We start from the raw sequence: 11908 nt of genomic DNA on the forward strand, positions 1-11908 counted from the left end.
TGGTCAGGGATGATGGGAATTGTAGTCCCAAAACAGCTGGAGGGCCAAGTTTGGCCATGCCTGATCTACATTGATCAGGATCTCAGAAAATCTGCTATATTTTGGTAATATGCAGATTTATTTGAAAAACTAGTTGAAAAATTAATTGGTTTAATGGAAGGTGATCAGTTCAGGCAGTTGACAGCCCTAATAAATATGCTTAAGTATCTTGTATATGTATAAATATACATCAGTTTGACATCTCTGCCATAGATGCTTTCGATAAAGGGTATTCCTGTCCTAGGAGAGGGTGCAACTTGCCCAGTTTGCAGGATGCAAAAAGATTCTGCAGGACAGTTCTAGTTAGCTCTTGGAGAATTCAAAGATAATTTGCTAAAGAAGAGCAGTTTTTAAGAGCATTTGTTACGATTATTTTCTTTCACCATATCCTTCATAAATAACTATAGCAATATTATCAACACAGTGCGGGTGTCTTTCAATAGTGGTTACGTGATAATCTGACACAGAACATAAAAGATGGCAGGAAATTGAGGATCAAGAGTGTCCTGAAATTTCACTTAGCTAAGACTCTTGCCTTTTCCTCCAGTTTCAAAGGCTGGGAGAGGGAAATGGACTGCCTTAACTTTCAGTTTCCTGGGTGTTTTATAGCTTTGCCATGAACATGTCCAGATAGGAATGAAAGAAGTGTGTGTGGAAAATAAAGCAAACATGAGTTGGGTTCTACATCTGAAGATCAAAGATTGAATTGCAAGCTCTTTTCTCCTCTCCCCCCCCCCATGTTTTCTACACAGCCCTTTTTTGAGGGGCATGGGTAGGGCTATTCCTTCATTTAAATAAATGTGACTTCCATCCCAAAAATACAACAGAGCTAAACGCTTAAGAATGAGGTAATAACACAGATTATCCCCCCCCCATTAGATTATTAAACAGTTCCCTTTGCTTGTGATGAGACACATATAGAGAGAGGTAGAAAGAAGGGAATGTGTCAGCAGTCGCCACATGACATGTTGGCCTGCATGGCATCACAGCTTCTACAGTTTAATCGGGGAGTAGGAGACATTTGACAGCGGACACAACGTAATAAATTCAAACACGAGAATTCATCAAGGGCAATTCATTGTCATGTTTCAAAGATCTTCTCTCAGTTAATTATGTTAATGACTGGGGGGGGATCATCCACCACAAGGGACGCTACTTTTGTGCATATCTATAAATCCTCAACTGCCCTAGAGCTTCTGTGCCCTGGGTTGGGCCGGCCTTCTCATCAGGCAGAGGGAGGCATCTGCCTCAGGTAGAGCATGTTGAGGATGGGGATGGAGACTTGATAGTCATCCTCCTGAGTGACCCCACCCATTCCCTTCTGTCGGAGGACCGCCATGTGGTCTGCTCTGAGCACCCCATGGGAGGACATTGTCCCATTACCAACCTTAAAGCAACCTGGTCCACTTCAATACGCTGTGAGGGAAGGGATTTTGTCCTTCCGCAAGCGCAACATCTTGTGCCATCCCTACAGGAGCCTTGCGCTGGTCAGCCTGGAGACATCTCTTGCTTCATTAACAGCCTTGAAACCATGGGGGTGCCTCCAAAGAGCAAAAGCTGGGGGTGATTTTAATCAGGGAAATTGTGTTGGAAAAGGGATAAGCTGAACCTCCTTCTCATAGCACCATGATCTTAACTAGGGATGGGGGGAGAAATTCAGTTTGGTTTGCATTTAAAGGCAAATATTAAATCTAAACTTTCCGAACCAACCTGAGAACCAAACTAAAACCTGCCATCCTTCGAAGCTTGCACTTCCCCGAATTTTGTGACATGTTTTCTTGTCTCAAGCAAATGTCTGAATGACAGAAGCAGCGCTCTTGTTTCTTTTAAAAGTTCTCTGCCAGGGTCTAAAGAAGCTGGTTCTTTGTTTTCAAGGGCGTTTACGGCTCCTGTTACTCAGACAGTTGTTTCCCCCCTTGCTTCGAAAACGGGCTTTGAAATTGAAAGGAATTTTGAAAGCAGTTTGTGTTGTGATCATGGCATTGAGGGGGAGCATCCTTTGTTTAAGAGAAAATAGTATTAAAACCCCACTTGGCACAAACGAATTCTCCTTTTGACTCTACTAGCAGCGCAATCCTACGCATGTTTTACTACAAAGTCAGCTCCACTATGTACAATAGGGCTTGCTCCCTCCTGGGGGTGCATTTAGGGTTGCAGTATTAACCCCCATCACTTTGACCCATATATTTTTAAAGGCAGCTTGGTTGCCCTCCTGCTTACTGCCGTCTTTTATGTATTTCTCAGCTGCTGTCATCATCATCATTATTCATTATGAATAATAGTGATTTTTCTAGCACCTGTAATTTGCAGGGAGCCTTTCGACCTTTCTTATCTTCGGCTCGGTTTAATTGTTGCTGCGCATTATTGTATGTGGTGTTTTTGCTTCGTGTGGGAGCAATTAAACCAAAATGAACAAGGTAAAGAAATGCCATAAAATCATTTGCAAATTAAAAGTGTGACAAATGTTTTCCAGTTTATGATAGCATAATAAGCAGAATGGTCCCAGCCACTGGTACATATTTGAAAGATGATAACCAGTCTTGCTTCTGTTAGCTTAAATCACGGAACCAGGCAGAGGGCCTTCTCGGTAGTGGTGCCCGCCCTGTGGAATGCCCTCCCACCAGATGTCAAAGAAATAAACAACTATCTGACTTTTAGAAGACATCTGAAGGCAGACCTGTTTAGGGAAATTTTTAATGTTTGATCTTTTACTGTGTTTTTAATATCCTGTTGGAAGCCACCCAGGGTGGCTGGGGAAACCCAGCCAGATGGGCGGGGTATTAATAATAATTACAAAGATGAAACTGGAGAAAAGGATATTAAAATGCATCTGCACATGTGGTACCTTCAGCCTATAATTTTCCATAGCTATGCAAAGCAGGATGTGTTGTTTTCAGGATCCCACATTTTAGTACTTCCTCGAGTGCCCCAGAATTGTCTCCCATCTGAGAGCTGGGGAGCAGTGGTGGCAGCAGTTAGTGGATAACTTAGGGGGATGCAGCTGTCCTACTTTGTAGGGCAGTTGTGCAACAGCTGTACAAGGAAGAGTGTAAGCATGTTCTTGTAGCCTTCCCGCTTCACATGGGTGACTTTTCTCATATGTGAAACAAAATAAAAAATTGCACACAAAAGCTCATACCAATAACAAACTTGGTTAGTCTCTAAGGTACCTACGGCAGACCAACACAGCTACCTACCTGTAACTGTTCTCATTTGCGTGAGAGAGGGTTACAGAAGTGCTTCCTCACCCCAAGATCTTGTGGATTAGGAGAGGAGTAAAATATGAGGCCCAAGGCTATAATTACTATGACTACACCAGGATTCTGGTTCTTGCCCTCTAGATTTCAATTCTGTCCATAAGTTTTGAACACAGATAGTTTTACTATACATCAAGGCTTCCATTCTCCAGCTGCTAAACCAGCAGCTGGTGTTTACTTCGGGCAGCTGATATGTACTTGTCTCTGATACATACACACACACTCTCTCTCTCTTAGTTTGCGCATTACTCATAGTTTGAAAATCACTTTTGACTCCTGTAACGTAATTATGTTAATGTCAACTGAGTCACACAGAAACAGAAAGCTCTGTATATCAAGACTTGGTGTCGGTTTCTGAATACAGTGCACTCCTGTACACAGGAGGAGGGGACAAAATTGCCGGATTGTGAAAGTCATGCTAAATTACAAGCCGTGGCTCAGAAGGAAGGTTAATTTTAATTCAGGTTCACTGCAATTACCATTTTGAAAGGAAGCTCAAGCAACTTTTTCCCATTGGAGGTAGATCGATTAAACAGCAGGGAAAGTTGGGACGCCTCCACCTTCTTGCCAAGCGATATTTGCAGAATAGGGTTCACAAACTGGCAAAGATAGGTACTGTATGCTTAAGCCCACGGATTTCAACAAGCAGAAGCCTGTCCAACTCTAGACTGCAATGTGGCTACACAGGCAGGACTATTCTTCATAATCAGCTATTGGTGCTGAGCAACACATTTCAATCCTAGGCACACTTACCTGGGAGGAAGTCCCAAGTAATGGAGCTTATTTCTGAGTAGACGTGTAGGATTTCACTGCACAGCAATGTATTAATTTAAACTAAACCTATTAATGTCACGTAGCTGGCTTTGGAAGATCTCTGAAATGTGCTAGACTGATACGTTTTTTGGTTCTGTAGTACAGTAAGCCTGCAACTTACGCAGGGTTCTGGGGATCGTGCCTGAAGGCAAAACCGCCTAAAGTAAACACACACTGGGTACAGTGGTGGGTGGAATTGTCAAATTATTTTTTTCCTGGACACCCAACCCCTTTTCCATTTTTGTTTTTTTTTATTTTGGGCAAGTGTGGAAAGCTGAAATCATCCATTACAGGGGCACAAGTTGTGGGCTTACTGCACGTTCTCCTCAGAAGGAAAATGAACGTGTAAGGGTTGGTGTGTCTGGAGAAGTGGTGCGAATGAAACCCCATTATTTAAACTACAGTATCCTGTGGAATAGGTTGCTTCAATAAATTGACCTATTTCTGAGTCACACGGTGTCAGTACTTGCTTTTTCTTTTAAATTGGTTTTTATTAAAGATTTTCTGTGACACAAAGAAAACAAATAAACAAGGAAAATTGCATACAGCGTCTCCACTTTCAATTCCTAGAGTCATACAAATAAAGCATACTGCAACAAAGCTCTGGACCCTCAAATCTCTCACAATATAGGGCTGCCATATGTCAGAAACAGTGTCTGGGTGAAAATCGCTAAAATGTCCAGGAAAATCCAGGCATGTAGATTTTGGTGAATTTCCTTAAATTTCCTTTTATGAGATTTTGGGGAAAACACTCAACAACTTTGGTTTCTGGATTTTCACTTTTTGAAATACAGCAACCCTCTCACAATACCAATAAAAATAAATAACTATATAAATAAAGGACCTATGCATGAGACGCTGACACAAAAACCCTGCACAGACACTATGCAACAGAATGAAAATATCATTATCCCATTTCCTGCAACCCTTTCCCTCCCTCTCTCTCTCCCCTCTTCCCCCCAATGTCCATGGCAATACCGAACATAAATGCAGTGTCCATATTTTTAAGGCAAAGACCTTTTCAGACCAATAGTTCCCTTCACAAACACACAGATAAACATGTCATGTTGTTGTTGTTGTTGGCGGTGGTAAGCAAGTACATATTTTCTACATACAGAGATGGGTGTGTGAGTACAGTGGTACCTCGGATTACAGACACTTCAGGTTACAGACTCCGCTAACCCAGAAACAGTACCTCAGGTTAAGAACTTTGCTTCAGGATGAGAACAGAAATCGCGTGGCGGTAGCGGGACGCCCCATTAGCTAAAGTGGTACCTCAGGTTAAGAACAGTTTTAGGTTAAGAACAGACCTCCGGAAAAAAATTAAGTTCTTAACCCGAGGTACCACTGTACATGTAGGAACTAGCCTCCTGCACAAAAGTAGGATTTACATTCACTGCTCCGCCTACTTTTGTTTCCAGCCCTAATCACTACTGGCATGTGGCCCCCAGAAGGCTGACAAGAAAGGAATGCGGCCCTTCAGCTGAAAAAAAAAGTTCCTCTCTAAATGTAATAGCCATGAGGGTTGCCAGGCAGGATCAAAGCAGCAGAATCAGATTTCTACCTGGCCCTACCACTCTGATCCCAACTAAAAATCTCTTCCCCTCCCAATCTACTGTTTGCACATCAGGAAGGTGTCCTCCATTGGCACCAAGGGGTGTGTCCTTCCCTATGCAAACAGCAGTTGGGGGGGAGGGATTTTAAATAGCGCATTGGGAAGGAAAGAGCTAAGCTCCCCCTCTGCACACACCCAGCTGTGCTTCAATTTCACTTGTCCATATACGTCAGATCTAAAACAACAGACTGTAACATGTTGAATGAGTAGCATTCTCCCTTATTGACAAATTCAGAAGAATACTCATGTCTGCCAAACGTAAAATACTTAAGGTATGTTCGTTATTAGTGGCCCGGGGGCCAGATCCGGCCCAATCGCCTTCTAAATCTGGCCCACAGATGTTCCTGGAACCAGCATGTTTTTACATGAGTAGAATGTGCCCTTTTATTTAAAATGCATCTCTGGGTTATTTGTGGGGCATAGGAACTCATTCATTCTCCCCCCTTCAAAATATAGTCCGGCCCCCTACAAGGTCTGAGGAACAGTGGACCAGCCCCCTGCTGTAAAAGTTTGCTCACCCCTGCCATAGATCATGGCCACACATCTCAAACTGGTCACAATTAGACCATGCCAAGTCACAAAACGCACCTGGAGCCCCGGGAATTTTCAACACTGCAGAGAGGGCGAGGATGCTTTCACTGAAAGCTAGGGACATTTTGGGTTTCCTTGCCCCTGCAACACGCAAACCCCAAACACTTATTCGTTAAGCTGCCACCTGACTTGCATGCTCATCTGTACCTATGTGATGGCCATTACAGTTTTCTCATTTATTTTTATCCCACCTTTCTCCAAGGAGCGCAACATGTTGTATATGGCTCTCTCCCTCCTCGTTTAATTCCCACAACAACCCTGCGAAGGAGGTTAGGCTGAGAGGCAGTGATTGCTCCAAGATCACCCAGTGAGCTTCTTGGCCAAGTGGGGATTTGAACCCTGGTCTTCTACATCCTTGCCTGGCACTTTAACCACTGTACCACACTGCCTCTGTCCACAGTCCTGCTGATTCTTCCACATTGTTTTCTAATCAGATTGAAGCTGGTTTGAAGAAGGAACACGTCCAGCAGCACTATTTGTCATGGAACCATTGGATCAATATGGATTGTGGCTGTTGTGCAATGACCGCGTTGAAAATTAGCAGTGGGAGCACAGTAGATGTGGAGTAATTGGAAAGGTGAGCATACCCATACAGAGATTTAACAATGTGCTTCACTCGCTGCCACCAAAATCGGTGGTCCTTTTTACAAATTTCCTTAGGCTGCAATCCTATACACACTTATTGGAGGCTACACACCATACATTTGAAGCACAGGACTTGCTCCAAAGAATCCTGGGAACTGTAGTTTGCCAAGGGTGCTCGGAATTGTAGCTCTGTGAAGTGTATGCTACAGTTCCCAGGTTTCTCTGGGGAAGCCATGTGCTTCAAATGAATGATGCATACACAGCCTGAGCTCCATTAGACATAAGACTGCACACTAGAAATCTCAGTTCTCAACTTTTGACACAGCTCAAATACAGAATATGTCTATTTGGTATTGGTGAAATAGCGGCATGCATATGTTCAGTGATATTTAGTTACCCCAAAAAAGCTCATCGATTTGGAAACTCCCTCCAGAGCAAAAATTCCCTCCCACCTACAGCAAAATGATTGATGCCCTGACACAAAGAAACATTGAACAAAAGCAAATTAAGCCACTTCAAACAGATATGTGGAAACCCCTTCACAGGTCCTGGGTGACACCCCCAGCTGAATCTTGTGAATGCCCCTCCAAAACTCACGAGATTTAACCCTTGTGAATATAGCTTTACAATCTGACCATCAGTGTTCATTTACTAATTTCAGGAAAGGGTGTGTGTGTATATTTTCAGGTATTTGCAAAACTTATCTGCGATGGTCAACATTCAGTGTTCACCGTTAACGGTCCCAAGCACTATTCACACACACATACAAGTTTACATGGATGCATATAGTATTACCTGGGAAAGTTGAGAGATGAGCCAGTTCCAGACCTGAAGCAGCCCTCGGTCTCTGGGAAAGCTGAGCTTCTCTCTTTTAGCCTGACTCCTCATCTCTCTTTCAAACCTCTCCATCTGCTCCCTTAGCCAGAACCTCAGTTAATGACCTAAATCTCCTTTGCCCCCCAGGCACCCCCCAAGTAACCAACTGTTGTTACTAAATTAGGTGGGAATATGAAATCATAGCATAGGTGACTAATATGCGCCCTATAATTCTCCACTACCCATGATCTAAATATGAAGCAACCGCATCATCTCGACCTTAGAGTGCGTGAGGGGCTGTATTTCACAGCAATGCCCTTTGCTCAAAAGATAACCTACTAGGGACAACATGTCGTTCGAAACCGGTGAGACTGACATGAGTTCTAAATATTTTTGTGTGATCCCCTGCTCCTCTAACTACTTGTCATTTTCTGATTTTTAGTGTGTGGAAATTTACAGCCAGCGGCTCTTCCTTTACAATACAAAGACATGTCAAAAACAGCATTTTTTTAAAAAGGGAAAAAAAGAATCACAATGTTTAGAAAAGAAAAAGTCATGTTCAATTACAAAACTAGTGATAAGGAAGTTATTCTTAATTAAGTTAGTTATGAAAGAGGCAGTGTGGTGTAGTGGTTAGAATGTTGAATCCGTAGGAACAGGAAGGCAAGAGTTTAAAGCCCCACAATCATGAGGTTCTCTGTGATTTTGGACAAGCCCAACTTACTCTGCCTAACCTACCTCTCAGGGTTGTTGTTGTTGTTGTTGTTGTTGTTGTTGTTGTTGTGATGATGATGGAAGGGTGGGTGGGGAGGGAGAACCATATATGCCTCTCTGAACTCCCTGAAGGAAGGATGGGATAGAAACAGTAATAAATCATAGAATCATGGAATCGTAGAGTTGGAAGGGGCCTCTGAGGGTTATCTAGTCCAACCCCCCTGCAATGCAGCAATCTCAGCTAAAGAATCTCTGACAGATGGATGCAATACAAACAATTTTGATTGTATTTTTAATACTTAAGTTTCCAGAATCGGGAATGTCAATATTACATGTGGTTGTTGTTGTGTCTTCTTCTTCTGTTGCTCATCAGCATCTGGTATTCAGTGACCTACTGTCTGAACATGTTGCACAGAGTCATCACAACTAGAATTGTCCCTGAATTCGTCTAGCCAGTTTGAAAAGTCCTCTAAGCTTATGACCAGTACAACAGGTCTCACCTGGCAGTGGAACGGTCATTGCACACCTTCAGGCACCAGGCAAAAGCATTCTTTGTTAATCAGGCCTTTGGCTTTTAACTACCTATGACCTTTTTTGCCCCAGTGGGATATTTCAACCTATTTTGTGTGTATGTGTGTGCCTGGTTTTAATGAATGTGTTTGTTTTTTTGCTTAAAATATTGTAAGTCACTTTGAGTTGTCATGGCAAAACAGTGACTTATTATTCTTATTCTTAATGTGGCAGCCAATCCCATAAAACAGGGATGGGAAACCTGTGGCTCTTGAGAGGTCGGATTCCAATTCCCATCATCCCCAGCCAGCATGACCAATGGTCAGGGATTATGGGAGCTCTAGCTCAAAAACATCTGGAAGGTCACAGTTAATTAATTATATGCTGTGTGAAACAAAGTTTTCTCCTTTTTTAACAGCAGCATATAAACAGAAAAGCATCAGTTTGGGCTGGTCAAGAGGCCTTTGGGTTTTCTACTCATATGCGGCAAAGCCATGGCATGCTTATTTATTATGGTTATATCCTACCTTTATTCCAAGGATTTTAGGGAGTATTTTCCCTCATGCTCAGTCCTCATAACAACCACCCTATGAGGTAGATTAGGCTGAGCAATATGGAGTGGCTGGCCCAAGGCTGACCAGTAAGCTTCATGGCTGAATAGGGAGTTGATCCCATGTCTTCCTGGTCCATGTCCACCACACTAACCACTGCACAAGAGTTACAATGGACTTAGGCGCCCCATGGGATTCTCTACTGCAAACGTCTGTGACACATTTGATTTCAACCATATTATATAAGCAAGCCCTTGAGTGGTTACACACACAATCCAGCATGACCAATGTATTCTTGGCATCATTCCCAATGTCAGTGGAGTTTTTGAGTTATTACGGAATGACGGTTACAATTTCATCTACGTTGGACAATATTGCTTTCCTCTCACACACCACAATATTACAGTGTGGGATAGGTACACAAATTCCTTTTTAATTCAAATGGCCCTTTTTAATTCAATGGACCTTACTCCCAAGTAAGTGGATATAGGATTCTAGCCTTAGACTACAAACAACAATTTGTGTTCCAGACAAACTATGGTTCCTATCATTTCCCCTTTCTTCTGCCTTCCCTGAGAACTCCCATATACTATCACATTAACAATTATTTATATGCTGTCAGACTATTGGTGAATGTGGTTCAGTACGAACTACTTTGATTGGCAAGGTTTCAGGTACAAGCTTTTCCGAGTCCTACCTGAAGACACCAAGGACTGAATCTGAGACCTTCTGTATGCTAGACAGATGTTGGGCCACTGAGCTACAGTCCTTCCCCTCTAAGGGTGGCAAGGCAACACCCCAAGCCATGGTTTGTTGGTTTGGGTTTCACATCAAACCATAGTATGCCCAAAGGGTAGAGTGGGAGTACAAAACAGTTTCAAACCATGGTTTCAGATCCTAGTTTGATTGCTGCATTTGCAACCTTATGGTGGAAGGTGCTTAAGAGCTTCTAAGTAGAGCACAGGCCTGGGAGGGTGGGGATCTGTGGACTTCCAGAAGTTTTTGGACTCCACAACTCTCTCCGCATGCCCAATGGTCAGGGAACTGTAGCCTAGGAACATCTGGAGGGCCACAGGTTCCCACACCAGGCACACAAGGACAGTGTATCCCTGTATTTTTTATCCAACTACCAAACAATGGGGGCAGATAAAAGAGGAAGGCTGTTCACCTCAGGCTTGTATGTTTCCTAGAAGCATATATCTGCAACCATTGGAAAGAGAATGTGCACTTAAACTGGGGCCTTTGGTCAGATGCACAAGCCACTTGTGTCCATTTTAACCAGGCTCAGATTAGGCCAATAATCTGCTGTAGATTAAGGCTTTATTGTATGATTACATTTCTATCCCACCGTTTCCCCAAGGAACTCAAGGTGGTGCCCAGTATTATCCCCACTCCCCTTTTCATCCTCATAACACCCCTGTGATGTGGGTTAGAAATGAGGGGCAGTGGCTGACCCAAGGTCAACCGCCGGTTTCACGGCTTAGTAAGAATTTGAACTCTGCTCTCTCTCAGCTCCTAGGCCACCACTCTAACCACTACACCACACTGTCTCCCAGGAGGTCTCTCATCCTGGGACTGGACAGACCCAAGACCTGTAGTCATATCCTGTGGCTGTTTTTAAACAAATTTTAACAAGGCTGCTTTCGTTTTTCGCTTTAAAAAAGAAACTCTTCATTGGGCACGTCGTCTCCTTTAAAGGCTCCTGACTGCCGCTTCCTTCTGCATTCGGAACCCAGAGCGGAAGGGAAAAGGTCACTGTCCCTTTAAGGGCGCCGCACGCCAGCGAACATTCCAAGCTTTCCCCGTCCCTCTTTAGCGCGTCACCGGCATTCCGGGAAGAGGTCGGCGTCGGCCCCTCTCCGTCCTTGACAAGAGGGGCGGGCGGCGACTCGAAACAAAGAAACATTCGCGTCGCGGAACAAGAGGAAAGAGGATTCAGAGCGCCGTCGCTTGCGCCCGAGTGCTTTCTGAGCGCTACGGCAAGCGACGAGCCCCCTTGCCCATCCGCACTCCTCAGAACTGGCAGGCCCGCCGCCGGGTGATGACTCACGAGGGGGCGTGGCTGCAAAGCCCTGTTTCCTTCTCTCGTGCTATGACTCATCGTTGACCGCGGAAGCCCCCCGCGCACGCGCAGCAGTGCCGTCTATTTATAAACCGGCCCAAGGAGGTGAGTGATGTCATGCAGGCGGCAGTTGGGCAGCGACCGAGATTCGGTCTCGCCCCGCCTGTTGCCTAGCGCCCTAGCGGTGTTTACTCTGCTGGGGGCCGCAGGTTGCCTGGCAACCGCGCCAGGCCGCAAGAGAGCGGGAGGGCTGTGGAGGGGGGGGGACACCCCTTAAGCAAAGGCCGCTCAAGAGGGGGACGAAAAGAAATAGGCCCTTAAAACCCTTTAGGGTTTCTGCTCATGCCCAGGAACA

At 44.3% G+C, this 11908-nt stretch overlaps 1 protein-coding gene across 1 annotated transcript in view; it reads right to left on the minus strand.

Moving 5' to 3' along the window:
• Nucleotides 1-7971, minus strand: part of ATF3 (activating transcription factor 3) — a 35033-nt gene extending 27062 nt beyond the window's left edge. The window contains exon 1 of the mRNA XM_081855074.1: nt 7696-7971. The gene's annotated coding sequence lies outside the window, so the exon portion shown is untranslated. The remainder of the gene's footprint in view (nt 1-7695) is intronic.
• Between the last annotated feature and the right edge of the window lie 3937 nt (nt 7972-11908).

Source organism: Podarcis erhardii (genome assembly GCF_964252035.2).
Source record: "Podarcis erhardii genome assembly, chromosome: 3".
NCBI lineage: Eukaryota > Metazoa > Chordata > Lepidosauria > Squamata > Lacertidae > Podarcis > Podarcis erhardii.